Raw genomic sequence first — 14,447 nt, 5'->3', positions numbered from 1 at the left:
AATACCATATGGACTTTTTCACAAACACATAGCATGCATGTAGAATAAGCTCTTGAAAGTATGAATTTGAACATGCAAGCAATCCCTTAAAAAGTAATATATATGATTGTCAAACAAATTTATAACAAACCATAAGCATATAAAGATAAATAATGACTCACATAAATAGATAACACCAAGTAAAATGGAAAAGAAAAGAAAAAAAATAAGAACAATGAAGAAAAGATAAGAAGATAACATATGAAAATAAGAAGAATAGTAGAAAAGTGAGAAAGAAGAAAAGAAAAACCTTGTTAATGGGGGTGAGTAAGATAGAGAATGAAAGGTGAGATAGAAAGGGGAAGGGAGAAAGAAGAAAGAAGGAGGGAAAAGAAAAATTAGGATTTGGAGGAAAGAAAGATAAGATAATTTGGCAACTGAGGTTGAGCTGTGCGGCGCATGCGACGCGGCCGCGGAAGGCACGCGTTCGCGTGGTTGCGCTCCAGGGAAGGTGACGCGATCGCGTCGGTCACACGGTCGCGTGACCTATGTTGCGCTGCTGGCGCGAGTGCAGCCTCGCTCTAGCACAACTCTCTGTTCGATTCATTTTAATTGCCAAAATTGGGTGACGCGATCGCATGGGTCACGCGATCGCATGGGTCACGCGATCGCATGAGTGTGAGTTATAAAATGGGTGACACGGCCGCGTCAGTGACGAGGTCGCGTGACAAGGATTGTGCTTCCAGCACCAATCCAGCATCACTATCACACAGAATGCGACTGTGCACCATTTTACGTCAAAAACTCAGGGCACGCGGCCGCGTGGGGCACGCGGTCGCGTGGGGTAATTTGTGCCATTGGCACGACTCCAGCGCTGCTCCTGCGTAACTTTCTGTTCATTTTTATTTTTCTTTACTTCCCCTGCCACGCGGACGCGTTGCTGGTGCAATCGCGTCGCGTGGCGAAAATTTTTTTTTTTTTTTAAAAAACTAAAAGTGAAGAAAAGAACGATCATACCGTGGTGGGTTGTCTCCCACCAAGCACTTTGCTTTAACGTCCGTAAGTTGGACGCTCCACTAGCTCAATCTGCTGCTATGTGGGGATCTTCCAAGTGGAGGATCTCAAGGTCCTTGCTTTTCTGCACTTTCTCACTATGGTACAGCTTCAGGCGGTGTCCATTAACCTTAATAAGTTCAGAGCTTGAAGGATGGCTTAGGTGATAAACTCCGTACAGTTCAGCCTTCTCTACTCTGTATGGACCTTCCCATTTTGATCTTAACTTACCGGGCATTAGCCTTAGTCAAGATTTGTAAAGGAGGACGAAATCTCTAGGTTGAAATTCTTTCTTCTTGATGTTTTGATCATGCACAGCTTTCATCCTTTCCTTGAAAATTTGGAATTCTCATAAGCTTCTAGGCAAAGGTTCTCCAGTTCCTGCAGTTTGATGAGCGGATAATTTATACGCTTTTTGGCATTGTTTTTAGTATATTTTTAGTAGAATCTAGTTACTTTTAGGGATGTTTTCATTAGTTTTTATGTTAAATTCACATTTCTGGACTTTACTATGAGTTTGCGTGTTTCTTTGTGATTTCAGGTATTTTCTGGCTGAAATTGAGGGACTTGAGCAAAAATCAGATTCAGAGGTTGAAGAAGGACTGCTGATGCTGTTGGATTCTGACCTCCCTGCACTCAAAATGGATTTTCTAGAGCTACAGAACTCAAAATGGCGCGCTTCTAATTGCGTTGGAAAGTAGACATCCAGGGCCCTCCAGAAATATATAATAGTCCATACTTTGCCCAATTTTAGACGATGAAAACCGGCGTTCAACGCCAGCTCTCTGCCCAATTCTGGCGTCCAGCGCCAGAAACAAGTTGCAAAGTGGAGTTCAACGCCCAAACTGGCACAAAAGCTGGCGTTCAACTCCAAGAATGACCTCTCCATGTGTAGACTTCAAGCTCAGCCCAAGCACACACCACGTGGGTCCCGGAAGTGGATTTATGCATCAATTACTTACTTCTGTAAACCCTAGTAGCTAGTTTATTATAAATAGGACCTTTTACTATTGTATTAGACATCTTTGGTCTCAGTTTTAATCCATTGTTCATTTTAGGAGACTATTGATCACGTTTAGGGGGCTGGCCATTCAGCCATGCCTGGACCTTTCACTTATGTATTTTCAACGGTAGAGTTTCTACACTCCCTAGATTAAGGTGTGGAACTCTGTTGTTCCTCAAAGATTAATGCAGAGTACTACTGTTTTCTATTCAATTCATCTTATTTTGCTTCTAAGATATTCATTCGCACTTCAACCTGAATGTGATGAACGTGACAATCATCATCATTCCCTATGAACGCGTGCCTGACAACCACTTCTGTTCTACATTAGATTGAATGAGTATCTCTTAGATCTCTTAATCAGAATCTTCGTGGTATAAGCTAGATTGATGGCGGCATTCATGAGAGTCCGGAAAGTCTAAACCTTGTCTATGGTATTCCGAGTAGGACTCTGGGATTGAATGACTGTGACGAATTCCAACCTCGCGAGTGCTGGGCGTAGTGACAGACGCAAAAGGATAGTAAATCCTATTCCAGTACGATCGAGAACCTCCAAGATGATTAGCCATGCAGTGACAGCGCATCGGACCATTTTCACAGAGAGGAATAGGATGCAACTAACGACAAGGGTGATGCCTCCAGACGATTAGCCGTGCTGTGACAGAGCATTTGGACCATTTTCCCGAGAGAGATCGAAAGTAGCCATTGGCACCGGTGACATCCTTACATAAAGCCAGCCATAGAAAGGAGTAAGATTGATTGGATGAAGACAGCAGGAAAGCAGAGGTTTAGAGGAACGAATGAATCTCCATACGCTTATCTGAAATTCTCACCAATGATTTACATAAGTATTTCTATCCTTATTTTATTAATCATTTTTCGAAAACTCCATAACTATTTTATATCCGCCTAACTGAGATTTACAAGATGACCATAGCTTGCTTCAAGCCAACAATCTCCGTGGGATTCGACCCTTACTCACGTAAGGTATTACTTGGACGACCCAGTGCACTTGCTGGTTAGTTGTGCGAAGTTATGAACCATGGTATTGGCATCATGTTTTTGGCGCCATTACCAGGGAAAGAAAGAGCGATGAATTTTACATAATCAAAGTGTAATCACAATTTCTGCGCACCAAGTTTTTGGCGCCATTGCCGGGGATTGTTTGAGTTTGGACAACTAACGGTTCATCCTGTTGCTCAGATTAGGTAATTTTCTTTTTGTTTTCTTTTCAAAAATCTTTCAAAAATTTTTCTTTTGTTTTCGAAAAAAAAATAATAAAAATAATATTTTCAAAAATAAATTATTCTATGGCTTCAAAACTTTCAAGAATGAATTCTAGTGTTTCATAAAGCATGTCTGGCTGTAAAGCCACGACTGTAGGGCATGTTAGACGTGTCATGTCTGAGTTACATACTAAAGCTTGGCTGGCTATTAAGCCATGCCTGACCCTTTGATTGGAGCTTTAGACTAAAGAGCATAAGACTCCTGGAATTCATATTAAAGATTTTGAAATCCTTATTTTTCTTTTTCAAAATGATTTTCGAAAAACATTAAAAGAAAATACAAAAAAATTATAAATTCATAAAAATCAAAAATATCTTGTGTTTCTTGTTTGAGTCTTGAGTCATGTTATAAGTTTGGTGTCAATTGCATACTCATCTTGCATTTTTCGAAAACTCTCATGCATTCATAGTGTTCTTCATGATCTTCAAGTTGTTCTTGGTAAGTCTTCTTGTTTGATCTTTGCATTTGCATGTTTTGTGTCTTTTCTTGTTTTTCATATGCATTCTTGCATCCATAGAGTCTAAGCATCAAAGAATTCTAAGTTTGGTGTCTTGCATGTTTTCTTTGCATTAAAAATTTTTCAAAAATGTGTTCTTGATGTTCATCATGATCTTCATAGTGTTCTTGGTGTTCATCTTGACATTCATAGCATTCTTGCATGCATTCATTGTTTTGATCTAAAAAAATTCATGCATTGCATAATTTTCATGTTTTTCTCTCTCATCATAAAAAAATTCAAAAATAAAAAAAATATCTTTCCCTTTTTCTCTCATCAAATTCAAAAATTGGATTGACTTTTTAAAAAATTTTTAAAATCAAGTTGTTTCTTATGAGTCAAATCAAATTTTCAATTTGAAAATCTTATCTTTTTCAAAATCTTTTTCAAAAATCAAATCTTTTTCAAATTTCTTAGTTATTTTCGAAAATTCCAAAAATATTTTTCAAAAATCTTTTTCTTATTTTTATATCAAATTTTCGAAAATAACAATAACAATTAATGTTTTGATTCAAAAATTTCAAGTTTGTTACTTGCTTGTTAAGAAAGATTCAAACTTTAAGTTTTAGAATCATATCTTGTGATTTCTTGTGAATCAAGTCATTAATTGTATTTTTAAAAAAATCAAATCTTTTTTTCAAAAACTAATTTCTATCATATCTTTTCAAAAATATCTTCTTATCTCACCTTTTCCAAAAATTTGATTTCAAAATATCTTTTCTAACTTCCTAACTTCTTATCTTTTCAAAATTTGTTTTAACTAACTAACTAACTTTTTGTTTGTTTCTTATCTTTTTCAAAACTACCTAACTAACTCTCTCTCTCTCTAATTTTCGAAAATATCTCCCCCTTTTTCAAAATTTCTTTTTAATTAACTAATTATTTCAATTTTTAATTCTTAATTTTCGAAAATTACTAACATTTTTCAAAAACTATTTTCGAAAATCACTAACTCTTTTTCAAAAATTATTTTCGAAAATTCTCCTTCTCTCTCATCTCCTTCTATTTATTTATTCATCTACTAACACTTCATCCCACCCAAATTCGAACCCCCTCTTCCATCTGTGTTCGAATTTCTTCTTCTTCTTTTCTTCTACTCACACTGGGACCTCTATACTGTGGTAAAAAGGACCCCTATTATTATTATTTTTCTGTTCTCTCTTTTTTCATATGAGCAGGAGCAGGAGCAGATCCAGAACCTGAAAGGACTCTGAAGAGGAAACTAAGAGAAGCTAAATTACAACAATCCAGAGAGAACCTTTCAGAAATTTTCGAACAGGAAGAGGAGATGACAGCCGAAAATAATAATAATGCAAGGAGAATGCTTGGTGACTTTACTGCACCTAATTCCAATTTACATGGAAGAAGCATCTCCATTCCTGCCATTGGAGCAAACAACTTTGAGCTGAAACCTCAGCTAGTTTCTCTGATGCAGCAGAACTGCAAGTTTCATGGACTTCCATCTGAAGATCCTTTTCAGTTCTTAACTGAATTCTTGCAGATCTGTGATACTGTTAAGACTAATGGAGTAAATCCTGAAGTCTACAGGCTCATGCTTTTCCCTTTTGCTGTAAGAGACAGAGCTAGAGTGTGGTTGGACTCTCAACCCAAAGACAGCCTGAACTCTTGGGATAAGCTGGTCACGGCTTTCTTAGCCAAGTTCTTTCCTTCTCAAAAGCTGAGCAAGCTTAGAGTGGATGTTCAAACCTTCAGACAGAAAGAAGGTGAATCCCTCTATGAAGCTTGGGAAAGATACAAACAGTTGACCAAAAAGTGTCCTTCTGACATGCTTTCAGAATGGACCATCCTGGATATATTCTATGATGGTCTGTCTGAGTTATCTAAGATGTCATTGGATACCTCTGCAGGTGGATCCATTCACCTAAAGAAAACGCCTGCAGAAGCTCAAGAACTCATTGACATGGTTGCAAATAACCAGTTCATGTACACTTCTGAAAGGAATCCTATGAATAATGGGACGCCTATGAAGAAGGGAGTTCTTGAGGTTGATACTCTGAATGCCATATTGGCTCAGAACAAAATATTGACTCAGCAAGTCAATATGATTTCTCAGAGTCTGAATGGAATGCAAGCTGCATCCAACAGTACTCAAGAGGCGTCTTCTGAAGAAGAAGCTTATGATCCTGAGAACCCTGTAATAGCAGAGGTGAATTACTTAGGTGAACCTTATGGAAACACCTATAACTCATCATGGAGAAATCATCCAAATTTCTCATGAAAGGATCAAAAGCCTCAACAAGGCTTTAATAATGGTGGAAGAAACAGGTTTAGCAATAGCAAGCCTTTTCCATCATCCACTCAGCAATAGACAGAGAATTCTTAGCAGAACCCATCTAGCTTAGCAAACTTAGTCTCTGATCTATCTAAGGCCACTGTGAGTTTCATGAATGAAACAAGGTCTTCCATTAGAAATTTGGAAGCACAAGTGAGCCAGTTGAGTAAAAGGATCACTGAAATCCCTCCTAGTACTCTCCCAAGCAATACAGAAGAGAATCCAAAAGGAGAGTGCAAGGCCATTGACATAACCATAATGGCCGAACCCAAAGAGGGAGAGGAGGACGTGAATCCCAAGGGGGAAGACCTCCTGGGACGTCCAGTGATCAATAAGGAGTTTCCCTCTGAGGAACCAAAGGAATCTGAGACTCATCTAGAGACCATAGAGATTCCATTGAACCTCCTTATGCCATTCATGAGCTCTGATGAGTATTCCTCTTCTGAAGAGAATGAGGATGTTACTGAAGAGCAAACTGCCAAGTTTCTTGGTGCAATCATGAAGCTGAATGCCAAATTATTTGGTATTGAAACTTGGGAAGATGAACCTCCCTTGTTCACCAATGAACTAAGTGATCTGGATCAACTGACATTGCCTCAAAAGAGACAGGATCCTGGAAAGTTCATAATACCTTGTACCATAGGCACCATGATCTTTAAGGCTCTTCAGGAATAAACCTCATGCCCCTCTCTGTAATAGAGAAACTGGGAATCTTTGGGGTGCAAGCTGCTAAAATCTCATTAGAGATGGCAGATAATTCAAGAAAACAGGCTTATGGACAAGTAGAGGACGTGTTAGTAAAGGTTGAAAGCCTTTACATCCCTGCTGATTTCATAGTCCTGGATACTGGGAAGAATGATGATGAATACATCATCCTTGGAAGACCCTTCCTAGCCACAGCAAGAGCTGTGATTGATGTTGACAGAGGTGAACTAGTCCTTCAATGGAATGAGGACTCCCTTGTGTTCAAAACTCAAGGATCTTCCTCTGCAACCATGGAGAGGAAGCATGAAAAGCTTCTCTCAAAACAGAGTCAACTAGAGCCCCCACTGTCAAACTCTAAGTTTGGTGTTGGGAGGTCTCAACAAAGCTCTGCACATCTGTGAGGCTCCATGAGAGCCCACTGTCAAGCTATTGACATTAAAGAAGCGCTTGTTGGGAGGCAACCCAATGTTTATTTATCTAATTTTCATTGTTTTTCATGTTTTATTAGGTTCATGATCATGTGGAGTCACAAAATAAATATAAAAATTGAAAACGGAATCAAAAACAGTAGAAGAAAAATCACACCCTGGAGGAAGACCTTACTGGCGTTTAAACGCCAGTAAGAAGCATGTTTTGGGGGTTCAACGCCAGAACAGAGCATGGTTCTGGCACTGAACGCCAGAAATGGGCAGCATCTGGGCGTTTGAATGCCAGAAATGCACCCTGGAGAAGAGCTGGCACTGAACGCCCAGAACAAGCATGGTTCTAGCGTTCAACGCCAGAAATGGGCCACAAATGGGCGTTCAACGCCCAGAACAAGCACCAATCTGGCGCTGAACGCCCAGAGTTGTGTTCAAGGGCATTTTGCATGCCTAATTGGGTGCAGGGATGTAAATCCTTGACACCTCAGGATCTGTGGACACCACAGGATCATCTCAGGATCTGTGAATCTCACAGGATCCCCACCCACCTCACCCTCTCCCTCTCCATTCATGGTCATCCCTTCTGTTTTCTATTCACCACTCACATCCATACACACATCCCTCCATCTCCTCCATATCTTCTTCTTCTTCTATTCTTTCTTCTTTTGCTCGAAGGCGAGCAACATTCTAAGTTTGGTGTGGTAAAAGCATAAGCTTTTTGTTTTTCCATTACTATTGATGGCACCTAAGACCGGAGAAACCTCTAGAAAAGGGGAAGGGAAGACAAAGGCTTCCACCTCCGAGTCATGGGAGATGGAAAGATTCATCTCAAGGGTCTATAGCTCAGTGGTAGAACATGTGGCTGCAAATCAAGAGATCCCTGAGATACCTCAAGGGATGCACTTCCCTCCACAAAACTATTGGGAGCAAATCAATACCTCCCTAGGAGAATTAAGTTCCAACATGGGACAATTAAGGGTGGAACACCAAAAGCACTCCATCATCCTTCATGAAATTAGAGAAGATCAAAAAGCAATGAGGGAGGAGCAACAAAGACAAGGAAGAGACATAGAAGAGCTCAAGGACATCATTGGTTCCTCAAGAAGGAAACGCCACCATCACTAAGGTGGACTCATTCCTTGTTCTCACTTTCTCTGTTTTTCGTTTTCTATGTTAAATGCTTATCTATGTTTGTGTCTTCATTACATGATCATTAGTAGTTAGTAACTTTGCCTTAAAGTTATGAATGTCCTATGAATCCATCACCTCTCTTAAATGAAAAATGTTTTAATTTAAAAGAACAAGAAGTACATGAGTTTTGAATTTATCCTTGAACTTAGTTTAATTATATTGATGTGGTGACAATGCTTTTTGTTTTCTGAATGAATGCTTGAACAGTGCATATGTCTTTTGAAGTTGTTGTTTAAGAATGTTAAATATGTTGGCTCTTGAAAGAATGATGACAAGGAGACATGTTATTTGATAATCTAAAAAATCATAAAAATGATTCTTGAAGCAAGAAAAAGCAGCAAAGAACAAAGCTTGCAGAAAAAAAAAGAGAATAGGCGAAAAAAAATAGAAAGAAAAAGAAAAAGTAAGCAGAAAAAGCCAAAGCTCTTAAAACCAAGAGGCAAGAGCAAAAAGCCAATAACCCTTAAAACCAAAAGGCAAGGGAAAATAAAAAGGATCCCAAGGCTTTGAGCATCAGTGGATAGGAGGGCCTAAAGGAATAAAATCCTAGTCTAAGCGGCTAAACCAAGCTGTCCCTAACCATGTGCTTGTGGCGTGTAGGTGTCAAGTGAAAACTTGAGACTGAGCGGTTAAAGTCAAGGTCCAAAGCAAAAAAAAAAAGAGTGTGCTTAAGAACCCTGGACACCTCTAATTGGGGACTTTAGCAAAGCTGAGTCACAATCTGAAAAGGTTCACCCAATTATGTGTCTGTGGCATTTATGTATCCGGTGGTAATACTGGAAAACAAAGTGCTTAGGGCCACGGCCAAGACTCATAAAATAGTTGTGTTCAAGAATCATCATACTGAACTAGGAGAATCAATAACACTATCTGAACTCTGAGTTCCTATAGAAGGCAATCATTCTGAACTTCAATGGATAAAGTGAGATGCCAAAACTATTCAAGAGGCAAAAAGCTACAAGTCCCGCTCATCTGATTGGAGCTATGTTTCATTGATAGTTTGGAATTTATAGTATATTCTCTTCTTTTTATCCTATTTGATTTTTAGTTGCTTGGGGACAAGCAACAATTTAAGTTTGGTGTTGTGATAAGCGGATAATTTATACGCTTTTTGGCATTGTTTTTAGTAGGTTTTTAGTAGAATCTAGTTACTTTTAGGGATGTTTTCATTAGTTTTTATGTTAAATTCACATTTTTGGACTTTACTATGAGTTTGTGTGTTTTTTTGTGATTTCAGGTATTTTCTGGCTGAAATTGAGGGACTTGAGCAAAAATTTGATTCAGAGGTTGAAGAAGGACTGCTGATGATGTTGGATTCTGACCTGCCTGCACTCAAAATGGATTTTATGGAGCTACAGAACTCAAAATGGTGCGCTTCTAATTGCGTTGAAAAGTAGACATCCAGGGATTTCCAGCAATATATAATAGTCCATACTTTGCCCAAGCTTAGATGACGCAAACTGGCGTTCAACGCCAGCTCTCTGCCCAATTCTGGCGTCCAGCGCTAGAAACAAGTTGCAAAGTGGAGTTCAATGCCCAAACTGGCACAAAAGCTGGCGTTCAACTCCAAGAATGACCTCTCCACGTGTAGACTTCAATCTCAGCCCAAGCACACACCACGTGGGCCCCGGAAGTGGATTTATGCATCAATTACTTACTTCTGTAAACCCTAGTAGCTAGTTTATTATAAATAGGACCTTTTACTATTGTATTAGACATCTTTGGTCTCAGTTTTAATCCATTGTTCATCTTAGGAGACTATTGATCACGTTTAGGGGGCTGGCCATTCGGCCATGCCTGGACCTTTCACTTATGTATTTTCAACGGTAGAGTTTCTACACTCCATAGATTAAGGTGTGGAGCTCTGCTGTTCCTCAAAGATTAATGCAGAGTACTACTGTTTTCTATTCAATTCATCTTATTTCGCTTCTAAGATATTCATTCGCACTTCAACCTAAATGTGATGAACGTGACAATCATCATCATTCCCTATGAACGCGTGCCTGACAACCACTTCCGTTCTACATTAGATTGAATGAGTATCTCTTAGATCTCATAATCAGAATCTTCGTGGTATAAGCTAGATTGATGGCGGCATTCATGAGAGTCCGGAAAGTCTAAACCTTGTCCGTGGTATTCCGAGTAGGACTCTGGGATTGATTGACTGTGACGAACTCCAACCTCGCGAGTGCTGGGCATAGTGACAGACGCAAAAGGATAGTAAATCCTATTCCAGTACAATCGAGAACCTCCAAGATGATTAGCCATGCAGTGACAGCGCATCGGACCATTTTCACAGAGAGGAATAGGATGCAACCAACAACAAGAGTGATGCCTCCAGACGATTAGCCGTGTTGTGACAGAGCATTTGGACCATTTTTCTGAGAAAGATCGAAAGTAGCCATTGGCACCGGTGACATCCTTACATAAAGCCAGCCATAGAAAGGAGTAAGATTGATTGGATGAAGACAGCAGGAAAGCAGAGGTTCAGAGGAACGAATGCATCTCCATACGCTTATCTGAAATTCTCACCAATGATTTACATAAGTATTTCTATCCTTATTTTATTAATCATTTTTCGAAAACTCCATAACTATTTTATATCCGCCTAACTGAGATTTACAAGATGACCATAGCTTGCTTCAAGCCAACAATCTCCGTGGGATTCGACCCTTACTCACATAAGGTATTACTTGGACGACCCAGTGCACTTGCTGGTTAGTTGTGCGAAGTTGTGAACCATGGTATTGGCATCATATTTTTGGCGCCATTACCAGGGAAAGAAAGAGCAATGAATTTTACATAATCAAAGTGTAATCACAATTTCTGCGCACCACAGTTGCAACTTCCTTTCAGCTCCGGCCTTCTCAATTTCCATGTTGCACTCTTTAACTGCCCAGAAGGCTCTATGTTCGATTTCAAGTGGGAGATGGCAAGCTTTTCCATAAACTAAGCGAAAGGGACTCATCCCAATGGGTGTCTTGTATACTGTTCTATATGCCCACAGTGCATCTTGTAGCCTGGTGCTCTAGTCTTTTCTATGAGGCTTCACTATCTTTTGCAAGATACGCTTAATTTCTCTATTCGACACCTCGGCTTGCCCATTAGTTTGGGGATGGTAAGCTGTTGCAACTTTATGGATTATCCCATGCTTCTTCATCAATCATGTTAGTCTCCTGTTACAAAAATGGGTGCCTTGATCGCTCACGATCGCTCGTGGTGATCCAAAACGGCATATAATGTGGTTTCTCACAAAGGAAACAACAGTGTTAGCATCGTCAGTGAGGGTAGGGATTGCTTCCACCCATTTGGAAACATAATCCACAGCTAACAATATATAAAAATATCCACTAGAATTTGGAAATGGACCCATGAAGTCAATGCCCCATACATCAAAAATTTCACAGAAAAGCATATAGTGTTGAGGCATCTCATCCCTCCTTGATATATTACCAAATTTCTGGCATGGGATACAAGATTTGCAAAACTCAGCAGCATCTCTAAAAAGAGTAGGCCACCAGAATCCACAGTCTAAGATCTTTCTAGCTGTTCGTTGATGGCCAAAATGTCCTCCACTCTCAGATGAGTGACAGGCCTCTAAAATGGACTAGAATTCTGATTGAGGCACACAACGTCTAATTATCTGGTCAGCGCCACATCTCCATAAATATGGGTCATCCCATATGTAATATTTAGACTCACTTTTCAGCTTGTCTCTTTGATGTTTAGAAAAATGTGGAGGAAATGTGCGGCTAACTAAATAATTAGCAACAGGTGCATACCAAGGGACTACCTCAGATACTACTTGTAGGTTATCAAAAGGAAAATTATCATCTATAGGAGTAGAATCATCCTTAATATGTTCAAGGCGACTCAAGTGGTCTGCTACTAAATTCTGATTACCACTCCTATCCTTTATTTCTAAATTAAATTCTTGTAGCAGTAGTATCCAACGTATAAGCCTTGGTTTGGACTCCTTTTTAGCTAATAGATACTTTAGAGCTGCATGGTCTGAATACACTACTACTTTGGTACCAAGTAAATAGGCCCGAAATTTATCCAGAGCAAAAACAATAGCAAGAAGTTCTTTCTCAGTAGTAGTATAATTGGACTGGGCAGTGTCTAAAGTCTTAGATGCATAGGCAATAACAAAAGGATCCTTACCTTCACGCTGAGCCAGCGCTACTCCTACTGCATGGTTGGAAGCATCGCACATGATTTCAAACGGCTGGCTCCAGTCGGGTCCTCTCACAATTGGGGCTTGAGTTAGAGCAGTCTTCAGCTTATCAAATACTTGTTTGCAATCTTCACTGAACTCGAACTCAATGTCCTTCTGTAGTAATCTGGATAAGGGAAGTGCCACCTTACTAAAGTCTTTAATAAATCTCCTGTAGAAACCTGTATGGCCAAGGAACGAACGGACTTCCCTCACAGAAGAGGGGTAAGGTAAACTAGAAATAACATTCACCTTTGCTGGGTCTACAGAAATGCCATTATTAGATACCACATGTCCTAATACAATCCCTTGTTTTACCATAAAGTGGCATTTTTCGAAATTCAATACAAGGTTTGTATTAAAACATCTATCTAATACTCTAGATAATCCCTCTAAGCAAAGGGTAAAAGAATCACCATAAACGCTAAAATCGTCCATAAAAACTTCCATACAGTCCTCAGTAAGATCAGAAAAAAGACTCATCATGCACCTTTGGAAAGTAGCTGGTGCATTGCATAAGCCAAAGGGCATTCTCTTATAAGCATAAGTCCCAAAAGGACATGTAAAAGTAGTCTTTTCCTGATCCTCAGGAGCTATATGAATCTGGAAATAACCTGTGTAACCATCTAGAAAGCAATAATGTGATTTACCTGACAGGCGATCCAGCATTTGATCAATGAATGGAAGTGGGTAGTGATCCTTACGGGTAGCTTGGTTGAGACGCCTGTAATCAATGCAGACTCTCCAAGCATTCTGAACTCTAGTTGCTATGAGCTCTCCATGCTCATTCTTCACTGTAGTGACTCCAGACTTCTTGGGCACCACTTGTACTGGGCTTATCCATTCACTGTCTGAAATGGGATATATGATACCGGCCTCCAATAGTCTGGTCACCTCCTTCTTGACAACTTCCAAGATGGTGGGATTCAATCTTCTCTGGGGTTGACAGACAGGTCTTGCTCCCTCTTCTAAAAATATTCTGTGCTCGCATACTTGTGGGTTGATTCCCACTATGTCTGCCAAGCTCTACCCAATTGCCTTCTTATGCTTCCTCAGCACATTAAGTAGCTGCTCTTCTTGTTGAGGAGTCAGTTCTCTTGCAATAATAACCGGAAGCTTCTGCTCATCCTCAAGATAAGCATATTTGAGATGTGGAGGAAGAGGTTTCAATTCTAAATTTTGATCATGGGCAGGCTCTGGATTATCTAGAGCTCGTGAAAATGGCGAAGTGCCCTCACTGTCAGTTAAGAGGGTCCCCACACTCGGACCTTGTCCAGTGTGCCTCTCTTCAAACTCTTCTTTTTGAACTTCAGCCACACTTTCGTCTATGACATCACACTGGAAGATAGAACGATCTTCTGGGGGGTTGTTAATGACTCCATTCAGATTGAAGATCACTATGCGGCCATCTATTTCAAAGGAGTATGTTCCTGAAAAAGCATCCAATTTGAATTTTGATGTCTTCAGGAATGGTCTTCCAAGTAGGATCGATGATGGCTTATCTGAATCATTATGGGACATCTCCAAGATATAAAAATCAGTGGGAAATGTGAGCCCTTTAATGTTCACCAAAACATCTTCAGCAACTCCAGCCACTGTAATAATGCTTTTATCTGCTAACACAAAATGAGCTGCCGACCTTTTTAAGGGAGGGAGCCTCAAAACATCATATATGGACAAAGGCATTATACTGACACATGCTCCTAAATCACACATGCAATCATAAATTACTACACCACCAATAGTACAACTAACTATGCAAGGACCTGGATCACTACATTTTTCAGGTAATCCTCCCATTA

At 39.7% G+C, this 14,447-nt stretch overlaps 1 non-coding gene across 1 annotated transcript; it reads right to left on the bottom strand.

Moving 5' to 3' along the window:
• Nucleotides 1-5,502: 5,502 nt before the first annotated feature.
• On the bottom strand, nt 5,503-5,610 carry LOC148562142 (small nucleolar RNA R71). Its single transcript, XR_015887738.1, has one exon. It is a non-coding gene; the product is annotated as a small nucleolar RNA R71 (small nucleolar RNA).
• Nucleotides 5,611-14,447: the final 8,837 nt, after the last annotated feature.

Source organism: Arachis ipaensis, chromosome B6 (genome assembly GCF_059453495.1).
Source record: "Arachis ipaensis isolate K30076 ecotype BB chromosome B6, ASM5945349v1, whole genome shotgun sequence".
In the NCBI taxonomy this organism is placed as follows: domain Eukaryota; kingdom Viridiplantae; phylum Streptophyta; class Magnoliopsida; order Fabales; family Fabaceae; genus Arachis; species Arachis ipaensis.
Note: the sequence above shows the minus strand (reverse complement) of the source record. Positions and strands in the feature narration are given on the sequence as shown.